Source organism: Bombina bombina, chromosome 2 (assembly GCF_027579735.1).
Source record: "Bombina bombina isolate aBomBom1 chromosome 2, aBomBom1.pri, whole genome shotgun sequence".
Taxonomy (NCBI): Eukaryota; Metazoa; Chordata; class Amphibia; order Anura; family Bombinatoridae; genus Bombina; species Bombina bombina.
The window spans coordinates 766,821,712-766,835,300 of record NC_069500.1 but is presented as its reverse complement, the minus strand read 5'-3'; positions in this window follow the sequence as shown (position 1 = coordinate 766,835,300).

Here is a 13,589-nt window from a genome sequence, read left to right as displayed (position 1 = left end):
GATGATCCCTAGTCTAAGGTGTTGATGTGAATGAAAACTGATAGTGATACCTAAAATGGGGGGTGTGAATACTAGTGGCAGGGTTATATTTAAATATAATGGTAAGTATATTACATTGGAGGTGAGCTGTGTTCATCTAGGGACAGTGGCATATGAAGTACAACCTAATATACAGATTCCATATACAGATATATAGTGACCAAATACTAAGATCCTTACTAATGAGGAGCAATGATCGATTGTGCAGAAATGCAACTAAGCAAATACTATGGAGTCAATGACTTCATTAAGCCCCGTGGGAAACAATGATTGATTCCCTCAATAATAACAATATGGGTATAGAATTTACATCTAACATTCAGACACACTCAATTGAATTTTTAGATTTATTGTTGACATGGGGGGAGAGTGGAAACATCTGTACCTCCACGTATTTCAAGTCAGTAGACTGTAATAATTTTCTAGATTACTCTAGTAATCATTATAATAACTGGAAAATTAATATCCCATACAGCCAATTTTGCCGGATTAGGCGAAACTGCAGTTCCATTAACAAATATGATGAACAATCCCTCATATTAAAGGATAGGTTTAGAGAAAAAGGTTACCCCAAAAGTATTATAGAACATGGCTATAATCGAGCAAGATCAGTAGACAGAAACCACTTGTTATCTGGTGGGGAAAAATCCACAAGAGAGACAGAAAACTCTGTCCTCCAGAGTCAACCCCTATTTGTCACCCAATATAATTCCAACTTTAGGGCAGTGAATAGAATCATAAAAAAACACTGGTCCATCTTGCTTAGGGATCCCATCTTAAAGAAGGTTTTGGCCCCCCGTCCCAAGATAGTGTACAGGAGGGCACCAACCTTGAAACAAAAGTTGGCACCAAGTAAGGTGGTTATGACTAAAAAACATACTAAATATAACAAGAATGGGTCTAGGAATCCTGAGTATAGGATGGGCAGGACTAATAACAACATTGGGACATACAGATGTGGACATAGAAGATGCCACATGTGTAAATTTATTACACACGGAAAGAAATCAATAATAGCTCACACGACAGGAGAAGAATACCAAATCATTGAACACCTTACATGCAATCTTAGTTACGTTGTATATGCACTTACATGTGCGTGTGGGGTCCAGTATATTGGACGTACCTCTAGGAAGGTGAGACTGAGATGGGGAGAGCATAAAAGAAATATAATTAAAAATTCGATCAAACATAGTGTCTCTAGGCACAAGTGCACCAAAACCATACAAGGTGGATGCTCATTCAGCATTACGCCACTAGAAAGTATCCCAATCAGCCATCACTATAATAGATTCACCCGTTTGAGACAAAGGGAAACATATTGGATATTTAAATTCCAAACATTGTTTCCCACGGGGCTTAATGAAGTCATTGACTCCATAGTATTTGCTTAGTTGCATTTCTGCACAATCGATCATTGCTCCTCATTAGTAAGGATCTTAGTATTTGGTCACTATATATCTGTATATGGAATCTGTATATATGGTTGTACTTCATATGCCACTGTCCCTAGATGAACACAGCTCACCTCCAATGTAATATACTTACCATTATATTTAAATATAACCCTGCCACTAGTATTCACACCCCCCATTTTAGGTATCACTATCAGTTTTCATTCACATCAACACCTTAGACTAGGGATCATCGGTATCCTGTCATTATATTGATATGTCAAATTTTAATTATAATTTTCTTCTAGGCACACGTCCACATCCCTTCATAGGGAGTAAATCTATAAAGTTAATATCATAACACTATACACCCAGATACATATCACTTGTAATTTATATGTCCTTTTAATAGCCATCATTCACACTGACACTCCCGATAAGGGGGTCATTATAATAATTTATTTACATAATCTCACTTTCTGCACAAGGGAGTCATTGTACAGCATTGTTATGTAATTTAGGCACATTTCCTTATATAGAGAGAACATAATATTCACCATTGAACTTACAGCCACTAGAGAATACTAATTATCATCTAGCACTTTTTGTAATATTTGGAGCCAATTATTTAGAATTGCACTTTAACATTATACAGACACATTTATATTATTATGCATGGTATTTGAATTTATTACATTTGTCTTTGTATTTAAGAACACATATAGGCAATGAGAGAGAGGGAGATATATATAAACATTATTTGTTATATCTGACTTACTCCTGACATGTACATTTGACACATGTCAATAAGTCAAATAACCTATCTGTTGGCATGGGAATTGGTACTCCCCTCAAGTGGGTGCTTCACTGTGTGGCTGGTTTTATAAACAGAATTACGCAATATAGTAGAACAATAGTCTAGAGAGCAATCGGCTCTAACTATAGTACATATTTTGGTTTTGATTATTTTTCCCCCCACGGACCAATAGTCACAGTCCATCCGATAAGAACACAGGCAGGACCAATGGGAGTTTTGCCTTTATGGTTGGCCGCCGCCAACCATTACACTTCCCTAAGTCATATTGACAGCCTGCAATACTAGTGGTGAAGATACGAATATCCCTACCATGTGATTGCAGGTTAGACCAATGGGAGACTCTGTTTACCTTCGTCCGTGAATTGGCATGATACACTTCAGTGCACGCCAATCACGGTACATTACGTCACGCATTGGTGGTGGAGGCGCGTCTCCAGTCAGTGCTCTGATTGGACATGCGCACCCAGAGTGACAGTGTGGAAATGGGTAGGAACAAAAATAGGAATCTAAGCGCGAATTCTCGATATGAGTGACAGCTATATAGACAAATGAACGGGTCCATCTTGCAAGTCATCTGACCATAGAGTGATTGACAACCAAGCCATCCTATGATATTTTAGAAATTACGAATAGCATAGATTGCAAATTTTCGATCACAAAATGTTAGGTATTTGGACAATACAAATGTATATAAGAATACAAATTTAGAAACATTCAGCTTATTCACTTGTTTGAAAGACTATTTGAATATACATATAGAATTTATGCAGTATATTGTAATTAGGGCGGCGACATTGTGAAATGATGGCCCCTGATTGGTTATAATTTGAATGATTGGTGGGGGTGGGATGTGGGTGTATTCATAGTAGCATAGCCCTATATAAGGAGGTTAAGAATTGTGTAATAACATGCCTGAGGAAACAGTATATCTGAGAAACGCGTCGCATGTAATCTTTATGTTTAAGATATATGTTTTAACACTGAGATGAGTGGTATTGTTATATATATATTTTTTATATTTTTTAAATAAATTTACTTTTTACCATATCCACTCTAAGTGTTTTAACTACCACTTCTTGCTGCTATGCTACTATAGAGTACCAATACTCTAATACCCACCCATCTGTTACCACACCTTGGAACAGCTAGCTGGACTGCTGTGAAATCCAGCCTGTCTCTATGGGCAAGATTGATTGCCTTCACTACATGTGAGTATCCTGTGCATATTGGGGTGTTATTGTGCCTTATACCACCATTGATCTGCACCATTGGCGCCTCTGTACTTTGTTTCACTTCTTTAGCCTGTCTCCGTTTGGATACTGATAGAGAGCTGCCTACTTGTTCAGCCAGCTGGATTGCTGCCAAAATCCAGCCCGTCTCTACTGGCATGATTGAATGCCCCCATCTATTGTGAGTACCCTGTTATCACTGTACATTGGTACATCTTCAGAAACCCTCATTGATCTGCACCATTGGCGCCCCTTCCGTGTTGTTCTTTCTCCTCATGTTTAAGCCTCTCTACTGCCCCCTCATGTGTAAGCTTCTCTACTGCCCCTCATGTGTAAGCCACTTTACAGCCCCTCTTGTGTAAGCCTCTCTACTGCCCCTCATGTGTAAGCCTGTCTTCTGCCCCTCATATGTAATAAGCCTCTCTACTGCCCCTCATGTGTAAGCCTGTCTACTGCCCTATCATGTGTAAGCTTGTCTACTGCCTCCTCATGTGTAAGCCCTTCTACTGTCCCTCATGTGTAAGCCTGTTTACTGCCCGTCATGTGTAAGCCTCTCTACTGCCCCTCATGTGTAAGCCCTTCTACTGTCCCTCATGTGTAAGCCTGTCTACTGCCCTCTCATGTGTAAGCCTGTCTACTGCCTCCTCATGTTTAAGCCTCTCTACTGCCCCCTCATGTGTAAGCTTCTCTACTGCCCCTCATGTGTAAGCCACTTTACAGCCCCTCTTGTGTAAGCCTCTCTACTGCCCCTCATGTGTAAGCCTGTCTTCTGCCCCTCATATGTAATAAGCCTCTCTACTGCCCCTCATGTGTAAGCCTGTCTACTGCTCCCTCTTGTGTAAGCCTGTCTTCTGCCCTTTGTGTGTAAACCTGTCTACTGCCCCTCATGTGTAAGCCTGTCTACGGCCCCTTATGTGTAAGCCTGTCTACTGCCCCTCACGTGTAAGCCTCTCTATTGCCCTCTCATGTGTAAGCCTCTCTACTGCCCCTCATGTGTAAGCCTGTCTACTGCCCCTCATGTGTAAGCCTCTCTACTGCACCTCATGTGTAAGCCTCTCTACTGCCCTCTCATGTGTAAGCCTCTCTACTGCCCCTCATGTGTAAGCATCTCTACTGCCCTCTCATGTGTAAGCCTCTCTACTGCCCTCTCATGCATAAGCCTCTCTACTGCCCCTCATGTGTAAGCCTGTCTACTGCCCCTCATGTGTAAGCCTCTCTACTGCCCCTCATGTGTAAGCCTCTCTACTGCCCCTCATGTGTAAGCCTGTCTACTGCCCCTCATGTGTAAGCCTGTCTACTGCCCCCTCATGTGTAAGCCTCTCTACTGCCCCCTCATGTGTAAGCCTCTCTACTGCCCCTCATGTGTAAGCCTCTCTACTGCCCCTCATGTGTAAGCCTCACTACTGCCCCTAATGTGTAAGCCTCTCTACTGCCCCTCATGTGTAAGCCTCTCTACTGTCCTCTTATGTGTAAGCCTCTCTACTGCCCCTCATGTGTAAGCCTGTCTACTGTCCTCTTATGTTTAAGCCTTTCTATTGTCTCCTCATGTGTAAGCCTGTCTACTGCCCCTCATGTGTAAGCCTCTCTACTGCCCCTCATGTGTAAGCCTGTCTACTGCCCCTCATGTGTAAGCCTCTCTACTGCTCCTCATGTGTAAGCCTGTCTACTGCCCCTCATGTGTAAGCCTCTCTACTGCCCCTCATGTGTAAGCCTCTCTACTGCCCCCTCATGTGTAAGCCTCTCTACTGCCCCTCATGTGTAAGCCTCTCTACTGCCCCTCATGTGTAAGCCTGACTACTGTCATCTTATGTGTAAGCCTCTCTACTGCCCCTCATGTGTAAGCCTCGCCCTCTCTACTGCCCCTTCATGTGTAAGCCTCTCTACTGCCCCTCATGTGTAAGCCTGTCTACTGTCCTCTTATGTGTAAGCCTCTCTACTGCCCCTCATGTGTAAGCCTCGCCCTCTCTACTGCCCCTTCATGTGTAAGCCTGTCTACTGCCCCCTCATGTGTAAGCCTCTCTACTGCCCCTCATGTGTAAGCCTGTCTACTGTCCTCTTATGTGTAAGCCTGTCTACTGTCTCCTCATGTGTAAGCCTCTCTACTGCCCCTAATGTGTAAGCCTCTCTACTGCCCCTCATGTGTAAGCCTGTCCAATGGCCACTCATCCAATAAGACTGTTTTCTGGCAACTAAATCAAAAGCTTTTTTAATGATCATTCTTTGAAATTAGTGCACTGGCCTTTCATTGCTTAGTTTTCTGAAGTGACTTTGGCAAGTAAGACATTTTGTACTTTTAGTTTTTTTTAAAGGACATAAAAGTGCAAAACAAAAATAATTGCATGTGTTAGAGTATTTCATTGTTACACTATGTTTTGCATCTAGCTCTATTTTACCCCTGCAAAGAGACTAAACATATATCCATACACTCCAGAGCATCCATACACTAGGAGCTAGCAGAACACATCTGGTGAGCCACTGACAGGAGGCACCAATCACAAGCTAGTTCCTAGTATTGCCTTGCTGCTCCTAAGCCTACCTAGGTATGTTTTTCACCAAAGGGTATAAAGAGAACAAAGTCAATTTTTAAAAACACGTTAACTATTTCTTGTGTTTGTATGTCATGTCAGTAATTACTATTGAGCATTGTTATCTGCTTGTTTTTAAATTCCAATTCTTACTTAATGTGACAGGATTCCTGTTAACATCTATGTCAGATTCATGGCAAAAGGATTAATAAATACTGACCCAGATAACAAGTGAAGCACTATTGATGTTTTCTAATGTACCTTCGGTTTAGTGCTTGAGGGAAAGCCAGAACCTGACTTTTCTAGTGTGCCCCAGAGAAGTCTATTAGGTGAGGGATTTAGCGGTGCTGCGCTACTGACCTCCAGATATTAGCGTGCCCAAGGCTTTCGTTTGAGCGCTAACATTTTACTTTTAGCTTGTATTGTGAGAGCAACAATAAGAGCACTATTGATTTAACTTGAGGAGTGTTAACGTTCAATAACGCTTACATTTTTGGCTCCACTTGTAATCTAGGCCGCTATGACCGCAAGTAGAATTTTCATTAGGTAGGATCAATTTCTTTTGTTTCTTAAAATAAAAAAATACTCTAAATCGTGCGTCCTGCATAGGGCTGCATGCTCTTTGGCCATCTGTTGCTGACCTCTGACCTTGTATCTGTTGCATTCAGTATGATTGAATACTTAATTAGTTTGTCCCTCTTGTCTTTTGTTATGGTCAGAAGTACAGAGTGAAGCTAGTTAGCGTCACTGTGACAATACAGTACTATAACACAATTATAGAATCTTGACTTTATTGTTAAAGTGACATAAGAACTATAATTGTCATATTATGAATTTAAAGGGGGATCTACTGTTTAGAAAATATGATTTTATTTTGTTGCATCCACCCTTACTAGATTTAAATAAAGATATATCAAACACCATTGTGAGACTGGACATGTAAGTAAGGTCAAAGTTTGGATAGCATAATGCATAAAATGTAATATAAATATTAGGACGGTATTTCCTGGAGTGTGGGAGAAAAATAGGAAAAACTTGTCACGTGACGATCAGGAAAAACATGAATTTATGATGTGTTTTTTAAAGATAATAATAATATGTCTATGGACATAAATGTTTTCATGGGAGGGGAAAAAATAAATAAAATAAAAATAAAATGCCCCATACATAATATCAGTAGCATCAAAGTGGCATCAAAGAATCAACACCAGTTAACACCAAAATTGTTATTGTTTAAAAAGATTGATAATGCCTTTACTACCCATTCCCCAGCTGTGCACAATCAACATTGTTATAGTAATATACTTTATAACATTTAAACCTCTACATTTCTGCCTGTTTCTAAGCCACTACAGAAAGCCTCTTATCACATGCTTTTTTATTTGCTTTTCACAACAGGGGACTGCTAGTTTATGTGGGCCATATAAATAAGATTGTGCTCACGCCCGTGAAGTTGTGCACAACACAACACTAATTGGCTTAAATACAAGTCAATAAATAATAAATAAAAAGTTATGTGATCAGGGGGCTGTCAGAAGAGGCTTAGATACAAGGTTGCAGTTGACTGACCCTTTAAGTGGGTTCTTATGTTTAGGTAATAGGAGCAAAGTTACATCATGGGCACCATTTTCCCCTCCCCCCCCCCCCCACAACCCACCAAGGACACAAATGACTATAAACAGGTGCTATATACCCTCCTAAAATACAAAGGAATAACCATTTTACACAGCATAGGCTTTTTTTGTTTTTTGAGATACCAATTGATCCACTAGATTACATTTATTTTAAATATTGTGTTTATTATATTAAAAGGTGACTGGATCATCTGAATTCCTTTGCAGAAAAATACAACAATGGTTTAGGATAATACTGTTAAATAAAAGTAATTATTCACAAATTTTCATGAATGAAGTGAGTGTGCTTTTTTTTACAGTAAAAAACATTTGCATGAGGTGGGAAAAAGGGGCAGATTTTTCTCTTCCAGATTGAATGTGTGTCTGGTTATAAGCAGTAAACAAAAGCACTTAAAGGGATATAAAAATGCAAAAAGGGACCCTCTTTCCTATTACATTTTGTTTCGCTCACCAGAGATGAGTGGGGCACAAGAGTACACAGTGCTCCCAAAAGACATCTTCAATCTTGCATATAATAACAACAGGATTCACCGATAGGGCATGCAATATTAAACAACTTTCCAATTTACTTTTATCATCAAATTTGGTTTGTTCTGTTTGTATTCATTGTTTAAAGCTAAACCTAGGTAGGCTCATATGCTAATTTCTTATCTCAGTGCATTTTGACAGTTTTTCACAGCTAGACAGCACTAGTTCATGTGTTTCATATAGTTAACATTGTGCTCTTTCGAGTGGAGTTATTTATGAGTGAGCACTGATTGGCTAAAGTGCAAGTCTGTCAAAAGAACTGAGATAAGGGGGCAGTCTGCAGAGGCTTAGATACAAGGTAATCACAGAGGAAAAAAGTATATCATTATAGCCGTGTTGGTTAACCAAAACTGGGGAATGGGTATTACAAGGATTATCTATCTTTTTAAACAATAACAATTCTGGAGTTGACTGTCCCTTTAAGTTCTTTATTGCAAAGTTGCTTAAAATTATATACATTTCCAGTTAGACTTGGCTCCCATTAGCCTAAGGGGCCAATTTATCTAAGTGCGAGAGGACATGATACGATTTACCAGATTTTTACATGGGTTAATATCTTTCTAATAATTTCTTATAATTTGTAAATGCTTGTAAGTTTCAATTGTAATGACATATGACTAAGTATATTTCTGGTATTTATTAACCCCTTAAGGACCAAGGACGTACGCCACACGTCCTCAAAAAAATACAGTTAATGACCGAGGACGTGTGGCGTACGTCCTTGGTCTGGAAAGCAGCTGGAAGCGATCCTGCTCGCTTCCAGCTGCTTTCCGGTTATTGCAGTGATGCCTCGATATGGAGGCATCCTGCAATAACCCCCCTTGGCCATCCGATGCAGAGAGAGCCACTCTGTGGCCCACTCTGCACCGGACATCGGTGGCCGGTATCGTTGGTGGGTGGGAGCAAGTCTGGGAGGCGGGTGGGCGGCCATCGATGTGCCCAGTGGAGTGGAGGGGGGCGGGATCGGGGGCGGGAGCGCGCACGGGAGCGCGCGCGTGCACGGGGGGCGGCGGGTGGGCGCGTGCACGGGGCGGGAGCGGGAGGGAACCGCTACACTACAGAAAAAAAAAGTTTAAAAAGTACAACAAAATAACTTTTTCAAAGCTGTAAATAAACAGCTAAGAGATGTGGAAGGGGTGGGGGGTTGATCTTGGGGGGGGGGGAAGCTACACTGCAGAAAAGGGTTTTTTTTTTTTTAAAAAGGCACATTTTTTCACTAAACTGGGTACTGGCAGACAGCTGCCAGTACCCAAGATGGCGCCCATTAAGGCAGAGGGGGAGGGTTAGAGAGCTCTTTGGTGGGGGATCAGTAAGGCTGGGGGCTAAGGGGGGATCCTACACAGCAGCATATGTAAATATGCTAAAAAAAAAACACAAAAAAAGCCCAAATATAGCTTTTATTTTAGTACTGGCAGAGTTTCTGCCAGTACTTAAGATGGCGGGGACAATTGGGGGGTGGGGGAGGGAAGAGAGCTGTTTGGGAGGGATCAGGGGGTCTCATGTTTCAGGTGGGAGGCTGAGCTCTACACTAAAGCTAAAATTAACCCTGCAAGCTCCCTACAAGCTACATAATTAACCCCTTCACTGCTAGCCATAATACACGTGTGAAATGCAGCGGCATTTGGCGGCCTTCTAATTACCAAAAAGCAACGCCAAAGCCATATATGTCTGCTATTTCTGAACAAAGGGGATCCCAGAGAAGCATTTACAACCATTTGTGCCATAATTGCACAAGCTGTTTGTAAATGATTTCAGTGAGAAACCTAAAATTGTGAAAAATTTAACGTTTTTTTTAATTTGATCGCATTTGGCGGTGAAATGGTGGCATGAAATATACCAAAATGGGCCTAGATCAATACTTGGGGTTGTCTACTACACTACACTAAAGCTAAAATTAACCCTAGAAGCTCCCTACATGCTCCATAATTAACCCCTTCACTGCTGGGCATAATACACGTGTAGTGCGCAGTGGCATTTAGCAGCCTTCTAATTACTAAAAAGCAACGCCAAAGCCATATATGTCTGCTATTTCTGAACAAAGGGGATCCCAGAGAAGAATTTACAACCATTTAAGCCATAATTGCACAAGCTGTTTGTAAATAATTTCAGTGAGAAACCAAAAGTTTGTGAAAAAAGTTGTAAAAAAGTGAACGATTTTTTGTATTTAATCGCATTTGGCGGTGAAATGGTGGCATGAAATATACCAAAATGGGCCTAGATCAATACTTTGGGATGTCTACTAAAAAAAAATATATACATGTCAATGGATATTCAGAGATTCCTGAAAGATATTAGTGTTCTAATGTAACTAGCGCTAATTTTGAAAAATAATGGTTTGGAAATAGCAAAGTGCTACTTGTATTTATGGCCCTATAACTTACAAAAAAAGCAAAGAAGATGTAAACATTGGGTATTTCTAAACTCAGGACAAAATTTAGAAACTATTTAGCATGGGTGTTTTTTGGTGGTTGTAGATGTGTAACAGATTTTGGGGGTCAAAGTTAGAAAAAGTGTGTTTTTTTTCCATTTTTTCCTCATATTTTATAATTTTTTTTATAGTAAATTATAAGATATGATGAAAATAATGGTATCTTTAGAAAGTCCATTTAATGGCGAGAAAAATGGTATATAATATGTGTGGGTACAGTAAATGAGTAAGATGAAAATTACAGCTAAACACAAACACCGCAAAAATGTAAAAATAGCCTTGGTCCCAAACGGACAGAAAATGGAAAAGTGCTGTGGTCATTAAGGGGTTAATAATGCTTACAAAATTCTAAATAGAGGTATTTTTATATTTGGAACTGCAATATTCTTGCATGTATCTTTAAGATGCCTACTGTTAAAAATGACCTCAGTAAGTTTACTTTATGTCAAGCTATTAGTTTGCTGTGCAGATGCCACTTAACCTCCTATATTAGCCTTGAAGTGACATAAACCCAACATTTTTCTTTCATTATTCATATAGAACATACAATTTACTTCTATTATCACATGTTCTTGGTTTTCTTGTTATCCTTTGTTGTTGCTACTATATGGCAGCAGTTTTGTAACAGTGTTATACATTAGCAAGAGCACTAGATGGCAGCACTATTTCCTGTCATGAATTGCATCAGATATGTGCAGGCTACCTATCTAGACATCTCTTCAACAAAGAATAGCATAAGACAAAGAACATTTGATAATATAGGTAAACTTTAATCTTTTTTGAATACTGTATTCTCTATCTGAATCATGAAAGAAAAAAATTGTGTTCATGTCCCTTCAATCTGGAGGATACAATTTAAAAAATCATTCCAAATTACTTCCATTATCAAATTGTAAATGTCTATAGGTATATATGTCTATATATACAGTATATATAAAGTATATAAATATATATATACTGTATATAGTATATATATATATATATATATATATATATATATATATATATATATATATATATATATACACACACACATTTATATATAGAAAAGAAAGGAATGAGGAGATAATACCACTGGTAAATATATAATTACAACGTGCAGCCCTTTAGCATAATATATAAAAATATTAGTGAAGAAAGAAAAAAGAGATATATATAAATATCACTTTAAAGAAAGGACACATTGAACAGGAGAAATATGTTCCAGAGTGAACCAAGTTCATCTCATATTTATTAACTGCATACAGCAGGTGTGAGGATTGGATGCCATCACCAAGGACAATAGTGATTAATGTGACAAATATTTAAAACAGTATTACGAACACTAAAATGATAGAAATACCTAGAACAGTTTATATATATATATATATATATATATATATATATAGGAAGCAGGTATCATCAGCACCTCTCAAGAGTGATGAAGAAGAGAAACATTTTTTTTGTGTGAAAAGTAACATTTATTATGAAAAAAGCTAAACAAATACAAGAAAAACCATAAAAAACATTAGAAAAATACTGCGGTCTGGTGGAAAAGAGTGCCAAACATGTTTTTGGCCTATCTCTAGCCCTTGTTCACTGGCATACACACAGACTCCAACCAGACCACTGTTTAAAGGGACAGTCTACACCAGAATTTTTATTGTTTTAAAAGATAGATAATACCTTTATTACCCATTTCCCAGTTTTGCATAACAAACACAGTTATAATCATATACTTTTAACCTCTGTGATTATCTTGTATCTAAGCCTCTGCAAACTGCCCCTTTTTTCAGTTCTTTTGACAGACTTGCAGTCTAGCCAATCAGTGCCTGTTCCCAGATAACTTCTCGTGCACGAGCACAGTGTTATCTATATGAAATACGTGAACTAACACCCTCTAGTGGTGAAAAACTGTTAAAATGCAATCTGAAAGAGGTGGGCTTCAAGGTCTAAGAAATTAGCATATGAACCTCCTAGGTTAAGCTTTCAACTAAGAATACCAAGAGAACAAAGCAAAATTGGTGATAAAAGTAAATTGGAAAATTGTTTAAAATTACATGCTCTATCTAAATCATGAAAGTTTATTTTGGCCTAGACTGTCCCTTTAAGACAAAGGTGTCTCTAATTAGCTCAGAGACACCTGATTCAATTTACATCTTAAAGGTATATTACTCTATGTTAAAGGGATACTAAACCCAATTTTTTTATTTCATGATTCAGATAGAGCATGAGATTTTAAGCACCTTTCTAATTTACTCCTATTAGCAATTTTTCTTTGTTCTCATGCTATCTTGATTTGAAAAAGCAGTACTGTAAGCTTTAGAGCCAGACCATTTTTTGTTCAGCACATGGGTAGCACTTGCTGATTTGTGGCTAAATGTAGCAAACCAATCAGCAGCTCTACTAAGGTGCTGAACTAAAAAATGGGCCGGCTCCTAACCTTTTATTACTGCTTTTTCAAATCAAGATAACATGAGAACAAAGAAAAATTGATAATAGGAGTAAATTAGAAAGTTGCTTAAAATTGCATGCTCTATCTGAATCATGAAAGAAAAATGAGGGGTTAGTATCCATTTAACTTGCTGTTATAAAAAACAGCCACTATATGTAATTTTAGTATAAATGTTTGCATCAAAGTCATAATTCAATATTTTTACATAAATACAATATCAATGAAATCAACAACAACAAGGAGAGGAAAAAAAATTGATATATGTAGCAGCATTATGTATCAATATTATTCATATACTAAATTCAATTGGGCAACCTTGTCCCCTTTTTATATACTATTTGAATATCCTATTAAAGGGACATTCCAGCCAAAATTTAAATGCCCATGGATGAATGACATCTTTGTATTGGCGAAAATGTTTCTAGCAGAAGTTATCACTGTTTTAGTGTTAACATTTTTCTCTGCATGTGCATGTGAAGCATAGCTAGATATTCTCAGTGCACTAGCATTTTAAATATTGCAGCTGCTCAGAGCACCAGTGGGGCTTGTATCATGTTGGCA